We start from the raw sequence: 25396 nt of genomic DNA on the forward strand, positions 1-25396 counted from the left end.
AAGAGGATCATGGGTTATTGGCATCAGTTAGAGCCATTATCTCCATAATGGCAAGTGAACGATGGAAGAACGATATCGCATACGCGATGACACCTTTTAAATTGATTACATGGCCTATCGGCGTCTGGCCACTGCAAGTTTATAACATTTATTCGCTATTTCGTTGTGGCTTAGGCACTTGTTGTGCAGTAAGTATTCTTTCTTTGTAACTCAAAGATCATTAACACACACAATTCGTGTAAGAAGATGACGAAGAATATTTTCCACGTTAATATTACAATGTACTGAAGAAAGTTTCAGCGTAACAATAAAATAACAAGATTTTATATTTGCAATTCTTGATAATGCATGTGATGAATCGCTTTTGTTTATAATAATGATGTATGAAATACAAATCAGCATGATTGTAAGTTGTTGAAAAATTGTAACATTAGGAAAGATTTTCTTTTAAATTTTATGATTTGTGTGTGTATTTTTTTAATCATATGTAAAAATCATACGATTATTTTTGAGAAATATTATGGGAAGTTCGCACTGCACTGTTTATAGTGTCTCGCATTAATTTCGTACACAGCAAGATACCTTGTGTATCTATATGCGAATCTGTTAGTTGAGAATACTTTAGATTATCGACTTAAATAACGGAACCAATCGAATTTTTAACATACCTAATCAATAGTTTGATTCTTTACATAAAGAAAGTGTTTTTATTTTCGCTCGTGTTCTATAAGTAAAGATATTACGATGCAAAGTCTCGATGTGAAAATTTTCCTTTAAGAAATAACACACTTTGGGCTTCATATGCCTCCAAATTTTTTGTTATCTTATTACACTTGCTGCTAGTACATCTAAAATACACTTTCACTAGTCGCACGAAATGTGCGCTCATTCTCTTATTTTTAATAATTAATATTTCAATCATTATTGCTGAAATTACAAAATGAGACAGGACTATCCTGTTCCAGTTTATTGTTTCTACTCGCTGAAAAGAGTTCGTACAATCTTTATGAGTCAATTTGCATAATGCAATTTATATATATAATTGTTATATTAAATATACAAATTCTTTTGCAATAATTAGTTTCATTTCCTACAAAAGTAAAAAGTATAAAAAAATTGCGCCAATTAAGAAGAAAATTTATTTTTTTTTAGAAATACTATAACAAAAAAAACAATATTATATAATACAAAATAGTTGTCCTAATTTTTACAAAAAAAACAATATTAAAATTTAAAAATTTTTCCAAAAACTAAACATATAAATTATTATATAATAAGGAAATATATATACATTTCAATTAAAGAAATTTGGTTCTAATATGCTGAATAATAAATTAATGAAATTAGCATCACCAGTTTGTGAGAAATTAAAATAACTATCTTGCATAATAGTTTGTTTCTAATGTAAAAATTTTTTACTGTAAATAATTCTATTTATATTAAAATAATATTAAAATAATATTTAACTAACACTATATTAAAATATTCTCTGTATACACTGTTTAATAAGATTTCATTATATAAATTTTTATATATATTATTTTTAATATATTACTATTTTAATATATTACTATTTTATACATATTATTTTTATATATATTTCTTTATAATATATAAATTTATATTTGTAACAATTGAGAGGCGTATGTTTGATACTTCCATTTTATTTTTTTCTTAAAAAGATAAGCTTTTAGAGATAAAGATATTAAAAATAATATACTAAATATCACATAAGCTCTACGTAATATTAATTTATTATAAATATTTATTACAAATTTTGTTATATTTTTGGTATATGTTTTGGCAAAAAGAAATTTTCTATTTATATGAATATCAATTATGTTATTATACATATATTTTTTCCATAACATACAATTTAGCATCATTTTAAAGATTTAAGAATTACATAAAATTAAATATACAAATACTAAACATATAAATATATGATTATACGTATAACTCATATTTATACTTTGCATCTAGAAAACAGTATAAAAGAAAACACTTCTCTTATATCATATTTTATAGAATAAGAAAAAGAGAGACAGATATTTGGAGAAATTGAGCGGGAATGGGAAAGAGAAGAAGTTTGCAAGTGAAAAAGTAGCATTTCAATTTAAATAGAGTATTAATAGTAGTATTAGTAGTGAAATATATTTTTCTAATCACGAATCATCATGTATGGGGAAATGTCAACAGATTCTATTTGTGATCTTCCCTTCCATGGAGGTATACTTGGGCTGTACTGATGTAGAACAGAATATAACTTGTCTAACAACAATCTGTTGTGGATTGCTCGGTGTGCTGAAGTCGACATGGTTCCGCCTATATGCAAATAGTTTAATTAACAATTATGATTCTGCTCTGAATGATTATCTGACGATTGACAACGCACATGATCGCGACATTATGCGAAAACATGCCTTTGTAGGAAGGATTATTTGCTGTTCCATGTTGGGCTTTTCTTACTTTAATTGTGTAATATATGCAATAACTCCTTTTTTGAATTACGACCAAGGTAAAGGGATTAACGTAACGAACGAGGATAAAATATTGGAGTATGCATTACCGTCAAGATGTACTTTAGAATATTTCAATGTTCCAAGAAGCATGTATAAAATTTCCTGCCTCATCGAAAGTATAGTGATGGTATTGGGGACTACGACTAATCTTGGTAATAACCTAATTGTGGTAATGACCTAATTGTTTATGAGTATTTTGTGTCTTATCTAATATTACTTGGAAACACAAATTTTCTTATTGAAAAGTTTATTATTCTATATAAAAATTTTTATTAAATATATTATTCTGTATAAAGATTATTATTAATTTTATTAAAATGCAATGATTAATTGATTATGTGACATTGCATAAGAGCGAAAGTTTAAATTTCCGATAAACTGTTCCATTGAAATGGTTCGAAATGTATTAGACCTTCCTAGTTCTTTTAATCAAGCATATTAGATTAAATGACAGAATATTTTTGAAAACGATATAAATGGAAATATAGTTACACTTATAATTTCACATTACTGTTTGTACAAAAACAAAACTTAGTTACGCCTTATGCAATGTATATTATATTATGTTATGTATATATCTATAAAATATTATATATAAAATTTATATATAATATATTAAATTTATATATAATATATAATATATAATATATTAAATAATATAAAAACAATATAATTTGCTTTATATTTTGATGCATATCTTTTGCCTACAAAAATAATAATTTAAATACAATAGAAAAACAAATATTGCTTTGTGTATAAATGCAATAAGATAATCTCGTGCATCAATGTATTTCCCAAAGGTAACGATGCTTTGTTTCTTCACATTACATTGCATGTTTGTGGTCAAGTAAACATTTTGAAATTCCATTTCACCAATTTTGATGTCATAAGTCCGCGAATTTGTGATCGTTTCAAGGCGCTAATTCAAAGACATCAACATCTAATAACATTGGTCCGAGAACTTGCCAATCTAATCAGTTTTATATTGCTGATAAAACTTTTCATGATCAGTATATTATTATGTGTAATGGGTGAATATTATGTTTCTTATATAATTGTTGAGCGATATATGTAAATTACACACATTCACATTTCATATTCATAAAAAGGAAGATTTCAGTAGACAAATATTCTTTTTTCAGGATTTCAGTTTATCTTCGCGTTGAAAATCAATAACATCGTAATGGTAGGAAAGAGTGCAGTAGCATTGAGTCTTTTTCTGACACAATTAACATTGTATAGTTTTATTGGGAATTATCTGAAATCTGAAATGGAAGAAATAGGACTCTCTATTTATCAAAGTGCTTGGTACAGTTTTCCTAGGAAATTGGTAAGAAACGTAATTTTTATTCTTATGCAGGCAAAGTCTCCAGTCGCGTTGCAAGCTGGAAATTTCATCGCAATCAATTTGTCAACTTATGTGAGCATCTTAAAAACCTCTTTTTCATATTTATCTGTACTGCGTTTAATGCTCGAAGTGTGAAATATAAAATGCAAATGATAGAATTCTTTGCAAACTGTAAATATTTCGTATGTTCGAAATAGTACAACATATTGTTTTTAAAATAAAAAAATGAAGAAGTATTTATTAAAATGTCACGTTAATAAATTTTATCCACAGTTTATTTATATAATAGAAATAAATAAATTTTTTTAACGCAATATAAATAATATGTAAACATAAATTATATTTCTTTGCTTCAATTACATTGATTATATAGGGTGTCATGAAAGTGATCATAATTTTAAAAAATTAAGATAGATTGGCTCAAAGTTAGAAGAAAAGTCTTGTACAGTTACGCAATATTCGCAATAATTAACGAAAAATAAATTAAAGAAAATCGGCCAATGCGCGTGGCTAGAAGTGCGTGGCGATGAAGGCGGTCTCACTGTAACATAATGGCGGCACGCGGCGAAACGGTGATTGGGGAGGGGAGGAGCGATGAGTGTGTAGGCGCGCGGCGAAGGCTCTTCCCCTCTCCAATCACTGCTTCGCCGCGCGCCGCCATTATGTTACAATGAGACCGCCTTCACCGCCACGCACTTCTAGCCACGCGCATTGGCCGATTTTCTTTAATTTATTTCTCGTTAATTATTGCGAATATTGCATAACTGTACAAGACTTTTCTTCTAACTTTGAGTCAATCTACCTTAATTTTTTAAAATTATGATCACTTTCATGACACCCTGTATATAATCGATATAACAATTTTTTTAAAAATCTTATTTTTTATAAACCTTAATTTATGAAGAATTATGAATTTTTTATCTTTATAACAGAGGATAATAATTATATATGATTGAATATTATTGCAATAACCTAGCAATAAAACACGGAAAGATAGCACTATCATCAAAAACCAACATATTAGCATGCATAGCAGCATGTATCGCGCAAAATTTCAATCAGCATGATTGCTAATAATTGTAATAATAATCTCGCATGCGATTTAACACGAAAAAATCGCATCATATACATATAAAGTATCTTATCCGAGTTCGAGATTACAAATTATTATGCCTCTTCCTTCGAGCCATTATTCTCTGGATGTGGACATAAAATAATTATTAATGCATTATTATATTGAATTTGAAAAGAGACATTTTCTGACAGAATTACTTACATCACGTGTCGCATAATTCTCTGTTAATTTTATTGGCTTACAATATAAAAAAAACAAGTTATCTGCTTATTTTCATTTTTGACTAGAATGAACCTATACTATAATTATTGCTAGCCAATCAAATATCGAGATAAAATACAATACAATGCGAGTATATAAGCAAAACGCACATATGATCTTGGGAAATAAAAAAAATAGTTGCGAGATGGACGGTAACAATTTAGGAAAATTGTATCGTATAAATTTTTACTCAACGGCAATTTTACGTAAATGAGGAGTTGTACTTGCATTTTGCCATAATGCTTTAAGGGAGGCAGACTGATAAGCATGTATACTTTTCGCGTTGAATAATAAATGAGTAGGAATGCGTCGCATCGATATAGCGAGTGGATCATCGGTTATTGGCATCAGTTAGAGCTATTATCTCGACAATGGCAAGTAAACGATGGAAGGGCGATATCGCATACGCGATGACCCCTTTCAAATTGATTACCTATCGGGGTATGGCCACTTCAAGTTTATAATATTTATTCACTATTACGTTGTGGCTTCGGCATTTGTTGTGCGGTAAGTATCCTTTGTAACTCAAAGATCATTGACACACAATTCGTGTAAGAAGATGACGAAGAATATTTGCTACGTTAATATTGTTCTGGAGAAAATTTCGATGTGACAAAAAAAACAATAAAATAATACGATTTTATATTTTCAATTCTTTATAATGCATATGATCGGTTTTATCAACTGTAATAATGATAAATGAATTACCAATCAGCATGATTGTAAGTTGTTGAAAAATTGCAATATTAAATAAAAAGAAAGATTTTCTATTATATAAAATTTTATGATTTATATGTATATTTTTTTTAATCATGTGTAAAAATGATATAATCCTCTTCGAGAAGTATTAGAGGAAGCATCACGCCATCATTTTACGAGCAGTAGCAGCAAAATATGCCGTGCATTTATATGCAAATCTGCTAATTGAGAATACCTTAGATCAGTGCTGGGATTTACTTGCAACTTTCGGTCAGATTTCTTAGCTTACGCCTACTGTTCCCCTCTTACCGCTCGCGTCTTAGCGATCGCGCCGCCGGACGCTCGTAACTAAGGAGCATTCAGGAACGTGCGCGTCACAAATGTAATGTGGCAATCTATCTAAGTTCTCTTTATTGTTTATTAATACTAAAAATAATTATTCTATTATTAATTACGTATATGTTCTGTAACAGTTTAAAATATTTGTGTTTTGAAACGTAATTACAATAAAGAGAACTTAGATAGATAGATTGCCATATTACATTTGTGACGCGCACGTTCCTGAGCGCTCCTTAGTTACGAGCGGCGCGAGCGATAAGAGGGGGAACAGTAGGCGTAAGCTAAGAAATCTGGCCGAAAGTTGCAAGTAAATCCCAGCACTGCCTTAGATTGTCAATTTCAATATCGGAATTCTAATATACCTAGTTAAATTGATTCTTTATATAAGGAAAGTGTTTTTATTTTCGCTTGTTCTATAAGCAAAAATATTACGATGCAAAGTCTGAATGTGAAAAATTTTCCTTTAGGAAGCATTACACTCTGCGTACGTGCGGCAAACTTTTCATTGTTTTATTAAACTCATCGCTAGTACATCTAAAATACACATTTCATGAACTAATCGCGTGAATGCGTTTATTCCTAATTTTTTAATTAATATTTCGATAATTATTGCGGAAATTGCAAAATGATACAGGATTATCCTGTGCAGTTTACTGCTTCTATCTATTTAGAAAAATTGGTACAATTTTTATGCAGCAATCTGCATATTTATATATATATGTATAATTGTATAATAATATATATTAAATACAAATAATATATATTAAATACAAATTGTTTTGTAATAATTATTTTAATTTCCTACAAAAATAAAAATATAAAAAAATGAATTAACTAAGAAAAATATAAATTATATTTTTAGAAACATTTTAATAAACAACTATATAATATAAAATGCTATATAATATAAAATAGTTGTCTTAACTTTTAAACAAAATAACAATATTGAAAATTAAAAATTTTTCTAAAAATTAAACATACAAATTATTATACAGGGTGGCAGGGAAATTTTGACAGTCCCGAAGTGTGAAGGTAGATTGGCTCAAATTAAGAAGGAAGCTACTATACTATTTTGCGATATTCGCAATAATTAACGAAAAATTAATTAAAGAAGATCGATCAATGCGGGTGGCTCGAAGCACACGACGGCGAAGGCGGTCTGACTGTAACATAATGGCAGCGCGCGGCGAAGCGGTGATTGGAGAGGGGAAGAGCCTTCGCCGCGCGCCTACACACTCATCGCTCCTCCCCTTCCCAATCACCGTTTCGCCGCGCGCCGCCATTATGTTACAGTGAGACCGCCTTCACCGCCACGCACTTCTAGCCACGCGCATTGGCCGATTTTCTTTAATTTATTTCTCGTTAATTATTGCGAATATTGCATAACTGTACAAGACTTTTCTTGTAATTTTGAGCCAATCTACCTTAATTTTTTAAAGTCATGCTCACTTTCATGACACCCTGTATATATATATTTTTTTTATTAAAGAAATTTGAGGCTCTGATAGGCTGAATAATAAATTAATGAAATTAGCAGCGCCAATTTGTAGGAAAGTAAAACAATTCTTTTGCACAATAGTTTGTTTTTAATATAATAATTTTTTAAACTGTAAAGTACTATACTGTTTTGTTAATATTAAAATAGCATTTATCATATAAAAGTATTATCTATTATATATAAAAGTATTTATATACATTATTTTGTAACAATTTCTTTACATAAATATATATTTTTTACAACTGACGTGCATATTTGATATTCTTTTTTCTTAAAAAGTAAGCTTTCATATAATAAAAATTATTTAAATTGAATGTCACACAAGTTCATAATAATATTAAATTTTCTTGTATTTTTCCATATATTTTATATTTTGACACAAAGAAATTTTCTATTTATATGAGTTACATATGTTATTATACATATATTATTTTAATAATATATAATTTTGCATCGTTTTAAATATAAGAAATACATAAAAGTAAATATACCAACACTAAATTTATAAATATGATTTATAAATATATGTATAATACTTTGCATCTAAAAAACAGTGTGAAAAAAAGCACTTTTTTTATATCGTATTTTATAGAATGAAAGAAAGAGACAGATATTGGAAAAATTGAGCGGAAATGGGAGAGAGAAGAAGCTTGTGTTGAGTGAGAAAGTAGCATTTCCATTTAAATAAAATATATAGTAATAAAAATTCATTGAAGTGTTAGTAATAGTATTAGTAGTATTAGAGTAGTGAAATATATTCTTTCTGATCACGAAACATCATGAATGGGGAAATCAATAGATCCTATTTGCGATCTTATCCTCCATGGAGCTATACTTGGGATGTACTGATGTAGAGCAGAATGCAGCTTGTCTAACAATAATCTGTTGTGGATTGCTCGGTGTGCTGAAGTCGACATGGTTCCGCCTATATCCAAATAGTTTAATTAACAATTATGACTCTGCTCTGAATGATTATCTAACGATTGACAACATGCACGATCGCGACATTATGCGAAAACATGCTTTTGTAGGAAGGATTTTTTGCTGTACCATGTTGGGTTTTTCTTACTTTAGTTGTATAATGTACACAATAATTCCTTTTTTGAATTATGATCAAGATAATCGAATTAACATAACGAAAGAGAATACGGTATTAAAGTACACACTGCCATCAAGATGCACTCTAGAATATTTCAATATTCCAAGAAGCATGTATAAAATTTCCTGTCCCGTTGAAAGTGTTATAATGACATTGGCAACTACAACTAATCTTGGTAATATTGACCTAATTTGTATATGAATATAAGAATTATTATTAATTTTATTAAAATGTAACTTTTCTGATTATGTATATTGCATAAGAGAAAATTTAAATTTACTCAAGTCAACTGTTCCAATGAAATGATTTGAAATGTTAAAATTTTCTTATTCTCTTAATTTTGAGTCGATTTAAATGAAAATATAATTACACTTATAATTTCACTTCTATCTTATTATTACTTGTATAAAAAGAAAATTTAATTACACCTTATCCAATGCATATGTTATGTCATATATATGTACACGTATGTGCATATATGTATACATATATATATATATATATATATAATATAACATATATTAAATATAAGAATAATACAGTTTGTTTTATTTTATGATGTACATCTTTTGATTACAAAAATAATAATTTAAATAAAATAGTATAATAAATATAGTGCTATAAGATAAATCCAGCCACTTGCGCCTCACATATTTTTCTAGTCTGCCAATATTATTTTCTAGCAATTATTCGTTAGGCTGAAAAATGTGTGAATGCTCTCTCCACAGGATATGCGTCAATGCCGTTGCCACGGATGGATTCTGTCGCTCGTTGATCAAATGGGCGTAAAGACACGTCCGACCTCCTCCCACATACATCCCTATCTTTTTCTGGATCATGCGCCTCGATATATTTTCTAAAGGTAACGACGCACGGTTTCTCAACATTGCATTACATGTTTGTGGTCAAGTAAACATTTTGAGGTTTCACTTCACCAACTTTGATGTCATAAGTCCGCAAATCTGCGTCATCGTTTCAACGCGTTAATTCAAAGACATCAACATCTAATAATGCTGACCAGAGAACTTGCCGATTTAATCAGTTTTATATTGTTGATAGAACTTTTCATGAGCAGCATACTATTATGTATAATGGGTGCATATTATGTTACTTATGGTTAAATGAAATATGTAAATTAGATATTTATAAAAAAGAAGCTCCCATTTAACAGACAAATATTCTTTTTTCAGGATTTCAGTTTATCTTCGCATTGAAAATCAATAACATCATATTTTTAGGAAAGAGTGTAATGGAGTGTCTTTCTGACACAATTAACACTGTACAGTTTTATCGGGGATTATTTGAAATCTGAAATGGAAGAGATAGGACTCTCTATTTATCAAAGTGCGTGGTACAGTTTTCCTAGGAAATTGGCAAGAAACGTAATCTTTATTCTTATGCAGACACAATCTCCAGTCGTATTTCAGGCTGGAAATTATATCGTTATCAATTTGTCAACTTATGTGAGCATTTTAAAAACCTCTTTTTCATATTTGTCTGTACTTCGCATAATGGTCGGAGTATAAAATAAAATAAAAGTTGCAAATGATATAGTTACAAACTGTAAATATATGTTTGAAATAGTACAATATATTGTTTTCAAAATAAAAGTACATGTAGAAGTATTTATTAAAATCTCACGTTAATAAACTTTATCCATAATATATTTATAGTGAATCCAATTTTCCCATGCAATTTCAAAAATATACATAAACTACATCCTTAAATTACTGTTATATCCTGCTGATTCCATAATTCCTTCTTTCTATAAAATTGCGGCAATAATTGTTCGGTTGGTGATAAAAAATGATCGTTCGATAAGCAAAACCTTTTGCTTGTCAATAAGGATATTATATTATATTATATTATTGAGCAATTGTAAAAAAAGACAGAAAGAAATAGAAGAAATATCGATAATAAAACAACATCAACAATCTCCCTTGCAAATTGAAACTATGACATAAAAGTATAGTTTTGAAAGATTATCTAAAAGATAAGAAATATCGTTGATGAAACTTAAATACGCGGCACACGATATGATTTTTCGTATTAAGTCGTCTTACTGACAGTCATGCTAGCCGAACTGTTAGAAAATTTACGCGATGCGTGCTGCTGTGCTTAGGAGCATGGATTTTTGATAATAGATCCGTTGCTATTTTTTTGCGTGTTTTATTCCTAGATGAATGCAATAATATTCAATCATAAATTATAATTACTATTAATCTTTTATTCTTTAAAAAAACTTTCTATCCTCTATTATTCTCTAAAAAAAAGAATTTATAAGACTTCATAAATCAAGATTTGTAGAATTAAAAAATTTGTTATATATATGTATTTAATTATATATATAATTATATATAAAATTAGATGTCGGAACAATATTAATTAATATTTTGTATTCATATTGTTAATTTTGAAATGATAATATAGGAAATATAGGAACATAAAATAAATATTTTAATCAAAAAATTAAAATTAGCTGTGAGCACTTTTTTTAATTATTAAAAGGGAGAGAAAACGAAATAAATTAAACAGAATTAAAGCTAGACATTGGCTGTAACAAAACTATAAGCCAAACTATTCTAACGATGCTTTATAAAGAATTGACATATATAAATTGTGTAATATATACATGTATATTTAAAAAATTAATAAGACTTTCGTGTAAAACACAAATATTTAAATTTCTCAAGTTAATAAGAACCAAATGCAGAATAGATCATATAGTCCTTTGTATCACAATTTTTTTATACTAAACTTAAAAAGAATACGAAAGTTACGACAAATAATAAATTTAAATAAATAGCAAATAAATATTTTTATTTCTTCTTAAAAGGATTTTGAAAAATTTTAACCTCTTTTATGAGACGTCATGTTAATCTATACGTGCGAAGTCAAAACCAGCAACATTCCTGCCATAACAGTATGCATCGCAACTACAACAAAATATCGTGTAAAGAATCTTTTAAAAAACTAGCACCAAAAACTTACATCGTGCATCGCGGGTTTAATTATTACATATGATTAAATATTATTGTAATGACCTAACAATAAAACACGCTAGAAAAATAGCACTGGAACTATTATTAAAAACATGTTAGCATGCATCGCGCAGAATTTTTAGTAACTCGGCAGCATGATTGCTAATAAGACACCTCGCATGCGATTTAACACGAAAAATTGCATTGTGTGCCGTGAGTTTAGAATATATTTGACCCAAATCATATGTAACAAATTGCATGCATAAATGATTCTCGTTCGATTTAGAGATTATAGTTGTTACGTCTCTTCCTTCGATCCATCATTCTCCGGATCTATGTGTAAAATTACTATTAATGCATTATTATATTGATTATATTGAATTTGAGGACAGACGTTTTCTGATATGTAGAATTACTTATGTGTCGCGTAATTCTGTATTTGTTGATTTTATTGGTCTGCAATATAAAAAAATCAAGTTATGTGTTTGTATTTTCATTTTTGAACAATTTTTGATCTATTCTATATTTTTTGTTAGCCTACCGAATATTAAGATAAAATGTAGTAACATGTACGAGTCTATCAGTAAGTAAAGCGCGCACATGGTATAGCGCAATAAAAAAAATAGTTGCTAGATGGACGATATCAATTTAGAAATTGTATCATAAATTTTTACTCAAAGACATTTTCCATAATAGCATAGTTATTTGCATTTTGCTATAATGCTTTAAGAGAGGTATACAGATAAGCATGCATAATTTTCATGCTGAATAAAAAATAAGTTGGAATACCTACGTCGTTTCGATATAGCGAGTGGATAATCGGTTATTGGCATCAGTTAGAGCCATTATCTCGACAATGACAAGTGAACAATATAAGAATGATATCGCATATGCGATGACTCCTTTTAAATTGATTACATTAATTGGCTTATTGGTGTATGGCCACTTCAAGTTTATGATATTTATTCGCTTTTACGTTGTGTTTTCGGCATTTTTTGTGCGGTAAGTATCCTTTATAACTCTAAGATCACTGATACACACAATTCGTGTGTGAAGACGACGAATATTTTCTACATTGATATTGGAATGCTTTGGAGAAAGCTTGGGTGTATCGATGAAGATATCAAGATTTTACATTTTCAATTCTTGATAACATCATGTGATGAATCGCTTTTGTCAGATGTAATAATGATATATGAATTATAAATCAACATGATTGTAAGTCGTTAAAAATTTTAATATTAAGAAAAATTTCCTTTGAAATTTTATAATCTATGTATGTTTCTTTTAAATTATGTGTAAAAATGATACGATTTTTTAAAAGAATTTAGAGAAATAATATGGGACTTGCATTGTACTGTTTATAGTATTTCATAGCAATTTCACGTGTAGCAACAGCAGGGTATTCCATGTATCTATATGCAAATCTGCTAGTTGAGGATATCTTAAATTATCGATTTCAATAATGAAACCAATCAATGTGAAAATATTTCTTTAAAAAGCATCACACTCCTCGTACCAATGCGGCCAAACTTATCGTTGTCATATAATACTCGCCACTAGCACATCTAAAGCATACGTTCCACGGTCTAACCATCCGAAACATGCACTCATTCGCCAATTTTTATTAATTAATCTTTCAATAATTATTGTGGAAATTGCAAAATGGTTGACAGGATCTTTTGTTTACTACACTTTACCCATTCAAAAGCGTTGGTTTATCTTTACAATCTTTATATAAGCAATCTGCACACACACATACAAACATTTATATATAATTGTTATAATAAATGCAAATTATTTGGTAATGGTTATTTTAGTTTCCTATACAAAAATAAAATTATAAAAAAATTGCGTCACTAAGATGATACAACTAGGACAAAAATTTATTTATTTTAGAAACATTTTAACTAAAACAAACTATATTACATAATACAAAATAGTAGTTCTAATTTTTATAAAAATATTAATATTAAAGTTTAAAAACTTTTCCAAAAATTAATCCTAAAAATTATTACAACACAAGAAAATATATATAAATTTTAATTAAAAATACGTGGCACTAATATGCTGAATAATAAACTCATTAGTAACATCTGTTTATGAAAAATTAAAATAACCGTTACGCATAATACCTTGTTCTTAATATAACAATTTTTTGAAATATAAAGTAATACTGTTTTGTTTATATTAAAATGACATTTATTATATAAAAGTATTCTTTATTTGGACAAAAAATAGCGCCAAATACACACGCTAATTGTTGAAAATATATATTTATGTAAAGAAATTATTACAAAATGGTGTACATACACTATTAATTGGCACCATTTTTTACTTTTTTGTAAAAAATAAGCTTTTAGTTATATAAAAATAAATATCACATAACCTCTAAATTCTAAATAATATTAAATTTTATTTTTGATATATTTTATATTTGAAAAGAAATTTTCTATTTTCATAAGTTATGTTATTACACATATATTTCTTCAATATACAAGTTAGCATCATTTTAAAGAAATTGAGATTACATAAAAGGATTAAATATATTTTTATAAATAAATTATAATTATTTGTATAATATTTTCCATAAAGTAGTGTGGATAAAAGTGCTTTTTATATTATATTTTATAAAGTACGAGGGAGAGAGAGAGAGAGAGAGAGAGAGAGAGAGAGAGAGAAATTGAGTTAGAATAAAAAAGCGAAAAAGATGTGAAACGCGAGTGAGAAAATAGCATTCCCATTTAAATAGAATATATAGTGATAAAAATTCATTAGTAGTAAGATATATTCTTCCTAAGCACGCAATATCATGTATGGAGAAATGTCAATCAACAGATTCTATTTGTGGTTTTGCCTTCCATGGAGCTATACTTTGGCTGTACTGACATAGAGGAGAATATAGACTGTCTGACACTAATTTGTTGCGGATTGCTCGGTGTAATGAAGACGACATGGTTCCGTATTAATACAAATAGTTTAATTATCAATTATAATTCTGCTTTAAACGATTATCTAACGATTGACAATACAAACGAGCGCGACATCATGCGAAAACATGCTTTCATAGGAAGAATTCTTTGCTTTTTCTTTCTGGCCTTTACTTACTTTAGTTGTCTAATACATGGGGTAATTCCTTTTTTGAATCAAGATAATCTCATTAACATAACGAATACAGATACGATATTGAAATATGCAATGCCATCGAGATGTGCTCTCGAATATTTCAATTTTCCAACAAGCATGTATAAAATCTACTGTCTCATCGAAATTGTTATACTAATCATAGCAGCAACAGCAAATCTTGGTAATATTTACTTAATTTATATGTATAATTTATGTTTTAATTAATATTACAAATGTAAACAAAAGTTTATTTTTCGTATATAAATGTGTTTACTAATTTTATTAATATTATGCATTTATTCTTGGCTATGGAAAGCATAAGCAAAGATATTACAGTTTCCATGGTTTTATATGGCAAATTACTCCATTGATTTATTTCAAAATCTTCCAGTTCTCCTAATCATGCATAATAAATTAGATGGTACAATCTTTTTTTTTATTAAACAATGTAAAAATAATTATATATGATAGCTTTAACATGTTTCGTTACTGCTTATTTAAAAGAAACTTTAAGTTTTTAGAAAATTTGCGTCTTATACAAAAAATATTATGTTTTAAATATATGTATATTCGACATAAGAAAATTGTTATTTGTTATTCTTTATGATACATATCTTTTCATTACAAAAATTAGTTTTAATTACAATAGAATAATAAATATAAATGTGTATTTTAATGCAATAAGTTAATTCGGCACATGAATGCATTTTCCAAAGGTAACGACGTATTGTTTCTCAACATTACATTGCATATTTGCGGTCAAGTTAACATTCTGAGGCTCCGTTTCAAGAACTTCGATGTTACAAGTCCACGAATATATGATCGTTTTAACGCGTTAATTCAAAGACATTGTCATCTGATAATGCTAGCCAGAAAACTTACTGATTTGATCAGTTTTGTATTGCTAATAGAACTATTTCTAATCGGCATATTAATATGTATAATCGGTGACTATTATATATGACACGATTGTTCAACGAAACATGTAAATTACACATTTATAAAAAAGATTTACATTAAACTAACAAATATTCTTTTCAGGATTTCAGCTCATCCTCGCATTGAAAGTCAATGATATCGTTATGATAGGAAAGAGTTTAATAACACTGAGTGCTTTCCTGATACAACTAACGTTATTTAGTTCTATCGGGAATTATCTGAAATCTGAAATGGAGGAGATAGGACTTTCTATTTATCAAAGTGCTTGGTACAGTTTTCCTAGGAAATTGACAAGAAACGTTATCTTTATTCTTATGCAGGTAAAATCTCCAGTCATGCTTCAGGCTGGAAGTTTTATCGTTATCAATTTGCCAACCTATGTAAGCATTTTAAAAACCTCTTTTTCGTATATATCTGTACTTCGCATAATGGTCGGAGTATGAAATATACGATGGAAATGATAGAGTTCTGTGCAAACTGTATATATTTGATATGTTCGAAATAATATAATATATTGCTCTAAAATAAAAATATATAAAAAAGTATTTATTAAAATGTCACGTTAATAAGCTTTATTCACAATCTGTTTGTATCTCATCCAATTTTCCTATGCGATATCAATAATATCATAAACTTAAATTAATGTTACATTCTATTAATTTCATTATTCTTTCCTTTTGTGAAATTGCGGCCATGATTGTCAGATTGATTGGGATAAAGAAGATCGATAAGCAAGGTCTTTTGCTTGTTAATAACGGTATTAATAAACAACTGAGAGAAAAAATTGAGAGAAAAATATCGAACGGTGGAATTAATCGAATAATAGAACAACACCAATCTCCTTTGCAATTTGAAACTATGACAAAAGAATGAAACTATGATAAAAGAATAGTTCTCTGAAGGATAAGAAATATCGTTGATAAAACTTAAGCACGTGGCACATGATGTGAGTTTTCCTGTTCAAGTCGCATGCAAAACGCCTGACAATCATGTTAGTCGAATTGTTAGAAATTTTGCGCGGTGCGTGCTGCTGTGCTTACTAACTGATGGTAAGTCCGATGCCAATGTTCTTGTGTGTTTTATATTGACTGCAATTATGATCAATCACATATTATATATTATAATTATTATTAATCTATTATTGTGTAAAATGTTTTCTATCCTCTATTATTCTAAAAGAATTTATAAAACTTTATTAATCAAGATTTGTAGAGTTAAAAAATTTGTTATATCGATCATATGTATATATCATATGTATATTGTTAATTTTAAAATGATAAAATATTATTGTATATCTTAGGAACACACACACAATAAATATAATTATAGAAACTATAAATAAAAAAAAAATTAAAATTAGCTGTAACCGCACTTTTGTTAATTATCGAAAGGAAGAAAAAATGAAATAAATTAAACAAAATTTAAGTTAAGCATTGGCTGTAACAGGAATATAAGTCAAATTATTTAACAATGCTTTATAAAGAATTGACATTTCTGTAATATATATGGGTTATATTTAAAAGATTAATAAGTATTTCGTGTAAAACACAAATATTTAAATTATGCAGGCTAATAAGAACTAAAGGCAGGATAATAATAACTAAACGCAGGATAATAATATATCAGATCATAGCTATATTTTAGCTGTATCACAATTTTTTTGTATTAAATTTAAAACATACGAAAGTATTTACATCGAGGCAAATAAATAAATAAATAAATAAATTTACATAAAGAGCAAAGATTTTTATTTCTTCTTAGAAGACTTAAAAAATTTTAACCTGCCTCATGAGATGCTATGTTAATCTATTATATTTGTGAAGCCAAAATCAACAACGTTCCTGCTATAACAGAATGCACCGCAATCTCACACACACAATAAGGGGTAATTATTTACTTTAGGGGAGCAACCTCTGATGACCTTGACTTTGACATACAGTACCCTCCATAAGTTTGGAAACACTCTATAAAGGTATACAATATAAAGAAAATAACTTTAATTTCTTTGATATTTGCCTTGTTATATCCTTCTTCTTGTAAAATAATAATCTTGACTCGCAATTCATATGGAATCTGGCACGTCGGAGCCATTTGTAATGATTGTAGTAATTTTTGTTACTTTTACAGAAACTAAAATCAAACTGCACTTAAATGAGTTCTTATTACTCTGATGTATGTTTCTAATGCGCGTAAACATTACAGGCATTCCACTACAGCACCTGATATGCTGTAGTAGCACTAATTGGCAGAACAAATCAACGCGCGAAGTTTAACTCCGAGCAGTTCGGTGCCGCGTAATAATTATTCGACATATTTTCGGTATAAACAGGCGTCATATCATCATTTAAACGTCTTGCAATATATTCATATGAAAAATCTGCACAGATTGCTGCCATGCGATTGTTTATCTGTAAAATGCAATGTGTTTCCAAACTTATGGAGGGTAGTGTATGTTATAGTGGTCACCCTTCTGAGTAACCTTCAGAAGGTTACTCAGCTACTTTTAGCTGTCGCTCGTGATTCGTTGAAAAGTTATAAACATAAGAAGTTATAAATGGAATGTAAATTTTATTGACACCGTGTAGATAGAACTATAGTATATATAACCTATATAAGCATGAATTGTAGTCTCTGTAGAATTCTCGATTTTTATTTATATACAAGTGTTTAGTTGTTCCTTAGACATTAAAACTAAAATTTAATTTAAATAAAAAATAGATTTGGGTTAGGTTATACCTTTCGAAAGTGGAACCCCCCGCAGGGGGGGGCGGAACCCACTGTATCCACGCGTATACATTTTACTTTGACTCTCGCAGAGAATGAACTTTGCTTCACCTTGCAAAGTACATGCGAGATCTACCCCACACCACCCCTGAGTCAGCGCGAAACGAGGTCTATTATTGTATGGTTCCACATAGGTTTGCAACTTTCCATGCGAAGCGAGGTCTACCCTACACCATCCCTGAGTCAGCGCCAATCGAGGTCTATGGGTCCTTGCTTCGCATGAAAAATTGCAAACTCATGTGAAACCATACAATAATAGACCTCGATTGTTATTAATAGTAACTCGACTGTTGATAATAGACCTCGATAGTAATAGACCTCGACATGTTGATAACTTTTCAATGAATCATGAGCGACGGCTGAAATCTTCTAAAGGTTACTCAGAAGGGTGGCCACTATAATATATGTCAAAGTCAAGATCATTAGAGGTTGCTCCCCTAAAGTAAATAATTACCAAAAAGCAAGTTATGTGTTTATATTTTCATCTTTGAATAATTTTTGAATCTATTCTATATTTTTTGTTAGCCTAGCGAATATCAAAATAAAATGTAGTATAATGTACGAATATATCAGTAAGTAAAAACGCGTACATGGTTTAGCGCAATAAAAAAAATAGTTGCTAGATGCACGATATCAATTTAGAAAATGTACCATAAATATTAACTCAAAGACATTTTCCATAAGAGCGTAGTTATTTTGCTATAATGCTTTAAGAGAGGCCGACTGATAAGCATGCATAATTTTCATGTTGAATAAAAAATAAGTTGGAATACCTGCATTATATCGATATAGCGAATGGATCATAGGTTATTGGTATCAGTTAGAGCCATTACCTCGACAATGACAAGTGAACAATATAAGAATGATATCGCATACGCGATGACTCCTTTTAAATTGATTACATGGCTTATCGGTGTATGGCCACTTCAAGTTTATGATATTTATTCGCTATTACGTTGTGTCTTCGGCATTTGTTGTGCGGTAAGTATCCTTTGTAACTCAAAGATTACTGACACACACAATTCGCGTTCGAGGACAACAAATATTTTTTATATTGATATTGGAATACTTTGGAGAAAGCGTTGTAACGATGAAGATATCAAGACTTTATATCTTCAATTCTTGATAACACCATGTGATGAATCGCTTTTGTCAGATGTAATAATGATATATGAGTTATAAATCAACATAATTGTAAGTCATTAAAAATTCTAATATTAAGAAAAATTTCCTTTTCCTAAAATTTCATAATCTATTTATGTTTTTTTTTAAATTATGTAAAAATGATACGATTTTTTAAAAGAATTTAGAGAAATAATATGGGACTTGCACTACACTGTTTATATAATAATATTTCACGTGTAGCAGCAGCAAGATATTCCTTGTATCTATATGCAAATCTGCTAGTTGAGAATACCTTAGATTATCGATTTCAATAACGGAATCAATCGATTTCTTAACATAATTAATCAATAATTCAGTTCTTTATATAAAGAAAGTGTTTTCATTTTTGCTCGTGTTCTATAAGCAGAAATATCACGATTTAAAGTTTCAATGAAAATATTTCTTTAAAAGACATCACATTTTGGGTACATGTGGCCAAACTTATCGTTGTCGTATAATACTCGTCGCTAGCACATCTAAAGCATACGTTCCACGATCTGATCATGCAAAAAGTGCACTTATTCGCCAGTTTTTATTAATTAATCTTTCAATAATTATTGTGAAAATTGCAAAATGGTTGACAGTATCTTTTGTTTACTGCACTTTACCCGTTCAAAAGCGTTGATACAATCTTTATATAAGCAATCTGACATACACACACATACAAACATATATATATTACACACACACACACAAACATACTCTCTAAAAGTGAATCAGTGTATTATCACTGAAAAACAGTAAATAGTCACTTATTACAGCAGTTATAAGTACAGCACTGTAAATCAGTGATATTTTATTGAAAGAATCAGTTAATAATTTTGACTGTTTCAATCAGTAATATTTCTCAATATTAGTAATATTTCTTTCGTTATTGTCAGTAATATTAAACTACAATTCATCTCTCTATCTGTTTCATAGAAACAGATAATAAAAATTTTATTTATATTTACTAAATATTTATTATATTAAAAATTTTATTTTATTTATATATATTACATGCATATTGAACTTGTTATTTTAAATAGATAACGAACGAATAATTTTCATTAAGTCGCCAGACATTTATTTGTCCGACTTATAAAGATCGATTTAATATCTGAAGCCTATCTATTAAGATTGTATCAGAAATTAAATCGAAGTAATACTTCTAATTTTAAATGTCGCTCTTTGCAAACTTTATATAATTCTTATGACTAAAATTAAATACGAGAGAGATAGCAATCGTAGCGGTAAACGAACGAACTAGCGATTACTGGTTTTACAGTAAAATTTACTGGTTTTACAGTGAATTTTATTTTAACTGACCATAATCAGTGAGATATAAGATAAAATAACAAAAAAGTAAACGTTTCCACTGAAGATCAGTAAAATACTCACTGATTCTCAGTGAAATCTTATTTTACTGTTTAAATTAGTGATATTTTCACTGATTCACGTTTAGAGAGTATATATATATATATATATATATATATATATATATATATATATATAATTGTTATAATAAATGCAAATTATTTTGTAATGTTATTTTAGTTACCTATACAAAAATAAAATTATAAAAAAATTGCGCCACTAGGATGTACAACTAGGACAAAAATTTATTTATTTTAGAAACATTTTAACTAAAAAAAGCTATATTTTATGATACAAAATAGTTCTAATTTTTATAAAAATATCAATATCAAAGTTTAAAAACTTTTTCAAAAATTAAGCCTAAAAACTATTACAAAATAAGAAAATATATGTAAATTCTAATTAAAAATAATTTACGCTAATATGCTAAATAATAAACTAAGGAAATTAGCAGCATCAGTTTATGAAAAATTAAAATAACCATTACGCATAATAATATCTTGTTTTTAATATAACAATTTTTTGAAATATGAAGTAATACTGTTTTGTTTATATCAAAATGACATTTATTATATAATAGTATTCTCTATTTGGACAAAAAATAGCGCCAGTACACACTAATTGTTGAAAATATATATTTATGTAAAGAAATTGTTACAAAATGGTGTACATACACTATTACTTGGCGTCATTTTTAATTTTTTTGTCAAAAATAAGTTTTTAGTTATATAAAAATAAATGTCACATAAGCTATAAATAATACTAAATTTTGTTTTTATATTTTATATATAGAAAAATATTTTCTATCTTCTATTTTCATAAGTTATGTTATTACACATATATTTTTTCAATAATATACAATTTAGCATCATTTAAAAAAAATTGAGATTACATAAAAGGATTAAATATATTAAATTTATAAATATATTATAATTATTTGTATAATATTTTCCATAAAGTAGTGTGGATAAAAGTGTTTTTTCTACTGTATTTTATAAAGTAAGAGGAAGAGAGAGAGAGAGAGAGAAATTGAGTTAGAATGGAAAAGCGAAAAAGATGTGAAATGCGAGTGAGAAAATAGCATTTCCATTTAAATAGAATATATAGTGACAAAAATTCATTAAGTTAGTAGTACAATATATTCTTCCTAAGCACGCAACATCATGTATGGATAAATGTCAATCAACAGATTCTATTTGTGGTTTTGCCTTCCATGGAGCTATACTTTGGCTGTACTGACATAGAGAAGAATATAGACTGTCTGACATTAATTTGTTGCGGATTGCTCGGTGTACTGAAAACGACATGGTTCCGTATTAATACAAATAGTTTAATTATCAATTACAATTCTGCTTTAAACGATTATCTAACGATTGACAATACAAAAGAGCGCGACATCATGCGAAAACATGCTTTCATAGGAAAGACTTTTTGCTCTTCTTTATTGGCCTTTACTTACTTTAGTTGTCTAATATATGGGGTAACTCCTTTTTTGAATTACAATCAAAATAATCACATTAACATAACGAATAGTGATACGATATTGAAATATCCAATTCCATCGAGATGTGCTCTGGAATATTTCAATTTTCCAACGAACATGTATAAAATCAACTGTCTCATCGAAATTGTTATACTAGTCACAGCAGCCACAGTAAATCTTGGTAATATTTACCTAATTTATATGTATAATTCATGTTTTAATCAATAGAACAAATATAAACAAAAGTTTATTATTTTTCGTATATAAATGTGTTTACTAATTTTATTAATATTATGCATTTTTTTTTGCTACGGAAAGCATTGCAAAAATGCTACATTTTGTATGGTCCTATATAACAAATTATTTCATTGATATATTTCAAAATCTTCCAGTTCTCCTAATCATGCATAATAAATTAGATGGTACAATTTTTTTTTTTATTAAACAATGTAAAAATAGTTATATATAACAGCTTTAACGTGTTTTATTACTGCTTGTTTAAAAGAAACTTTAAGTTTTTAGAAAATTTGCGCCTTATACAAAAAATATTATGTTTTAAATATATGTACATTAGACATAAGAAAAATATTAATTGTTATTTTTTGTGATACATAAATTTTAATTATAAAAAATTACCTTTAATTACAATAGAATAATAAATATAAATGTGTATTTCAATGCAATAAGTTAATTCGGCACATAAATGCATTTTCTAAAGGTAACGACGTATTGTTTCTCAACATTACATTGCATATTTGCGGTCAAGTTAACATTCTGAGGCTCCGTTTCATGAACTTCGAAGTTACAAGTCCACGAATATACGATCGTTTCAACGCGTTAATTCAAAGACATTGTTACCTGATAATGCTAGCCAGAAAACTTACTGATTTGATCAGTTTTGTATTGCTAATAGAACTATTTCTAATCGGCATATTAATATGTATAATTGGTGACTATTATATATGACACGATTGTTCAGCGAAATATGTAAATTACATATTTATAAAAAAGATTTACATTCAACTAACAAATATTCATTTCAGGATTTCAGCTCATCCTCGCATTGAAAGTCAATGATATCGTTATGATAGGAAAGAGTGTAATATCATTAAGTGGCTTCCTGATACAACTAACGTTATTTAGCTCTATCGGGAATTATCTGAAATCTGAAATGGAGGATATAGGACTTTCTATTTATCAAAGTGCTTGGTACAGTTTTCCTAGGAAATTGACAAGAAACGTTATCTTTATTCTTATGCAAGTAAAATCTCCAGTCATACTTCAGGCTGGAAGTTTTATCGTTATCAATTTACCAACCTATGTAAGCATTTTAAAAACCTCTTTTTCGTATATATCTGTACTTCGCATAATGGTCGGAGTATGAAATATACGATGGAAATGATAGAGTTCTGTGCAAACTGTATATATTTGATATGTTCGAAATAATATAATATATTGTTTTAAAATAAAAATACATGAAAAAGTATTTATTAAAATGTCACGTTAATAAGCTTTATTCACAATCTGTTTATATCTCATCCAATTTTCCTATGCAATATCAATAATATCATAAACTTAAATTAATGTTACATTCTACTAATTTCATTATTCTTTCCTTTTGTGAAATTGCATGATTGTCAGATTGGTGGGATAAAGAAGATCAATAAGCAAAGTGTTTTGCTTGTTAATAACGGTATTAATAAACAACTGAGAGAAAAAATTGAGAGAAAAATATCGAATGGTGGAATTAATCGAATAATGGAACAACACCAATCTCCTTTGCAATTTGAAACTATGACATAAAAGAATAGTTCTCTGAAGGGGATAAGAAATATCGTTGATAAAACTTAAGCACGTGGCACATGATGTGATTTTTCCTGTTCAAGTCGCATGCAACACGTCTGACAATCATGTTAGTCGAATTGTTAGAAATTTTGCGCGGTGCATGCTGCTGTGCTTACTAACATTGATGGTAAGTCCGATGCTATTTTTCTTGTGTGTTTTATATTGACTGCAATTATGATCAATCATATTTTATATATTATAATTATTATTAATCTATTATTCTGTATCAATCGTATATTACAATTATTATTAATCTATTATTGTGTAAAAAGTTTCCTATCCTCTATTATTCTAAAAGAATTTATAAAACTTTATTAATGAAGATTTGTAGAGTTAAAAAATTTGTTACATCGATCATATGTACATATCATATATCATATATGTATATATCATATGTATATTGTTAATTTTGAAATGATAAAATATTATTGTATATCTTAAGGACACACACACACAATAAATATAATTATAGAAACTATAAATAAAAAAAAAATTTTAAATTAGCTGTAATCGCACTTTTATTAATTATCGAAAGGAAGAAAAAATGAAATAAATTAAACAAAATTTAAGTTAAGCATTGGCTGTAACAGGAATATAAGTCAAATTATTTAACAATCCTTTATAAAGAATTGACATTTATATAATATATATGGTTATAAAGATTAATAAGTATTTCGTGTAAAACACAAATATCTAACAAATATTTAAATTATGCAGGCTAATAAGAACTAATCGCAGGATAATAATATATCAGATCATAGCTATATTTCAGCTGTATCACAATTTTTTTGTATTAAATTTAAAACATACGAAAGTATTTACATCAAGGCAGATAAATAAATAGATAAATAAATTTACATAAAGAGTGAATAGATTT

At 28.1% G+C, this 25396-nt stretch overlaps 2 pseudogenes; both read left to right on the plus strand.

Annotated features, from left to right (window-relative positions):
* Positions 1-86: 86 nt before the first annotated feature.
* Positions 87-10367, plus strand: LOC145974185 (uncharacterized; annotated as a pseudogene).
* A 2350-nt stretch (positions 10368-12717) lies between these two features.
* LOC145974169 (uncharacterized) lies at positions 12718-24058 on the plus strand (annotated as a pseudogene).
* The last annotated feature ends 1338 nt before the right edge of the window (positions 24059-25396 follow it).

The sequence above is a fragment of the Camponotus vicinus genome, unplaced genomic scaffold (genome assembly GCF_025532165.1).
Source record: "Camponotus vicinus isolate PSW18456_S1 unplaced genomic scaffold, iyCamVici1.0 SCAF_1, whole genome shotgun sequence".
NCBI classification, from domain to species: domain Eukaryota; kingdom Metazoa; phylum Arthropoda; class Insecta; order Hymenoptera; family Formicidae; genus Camponotus; species Camponotus vicinus.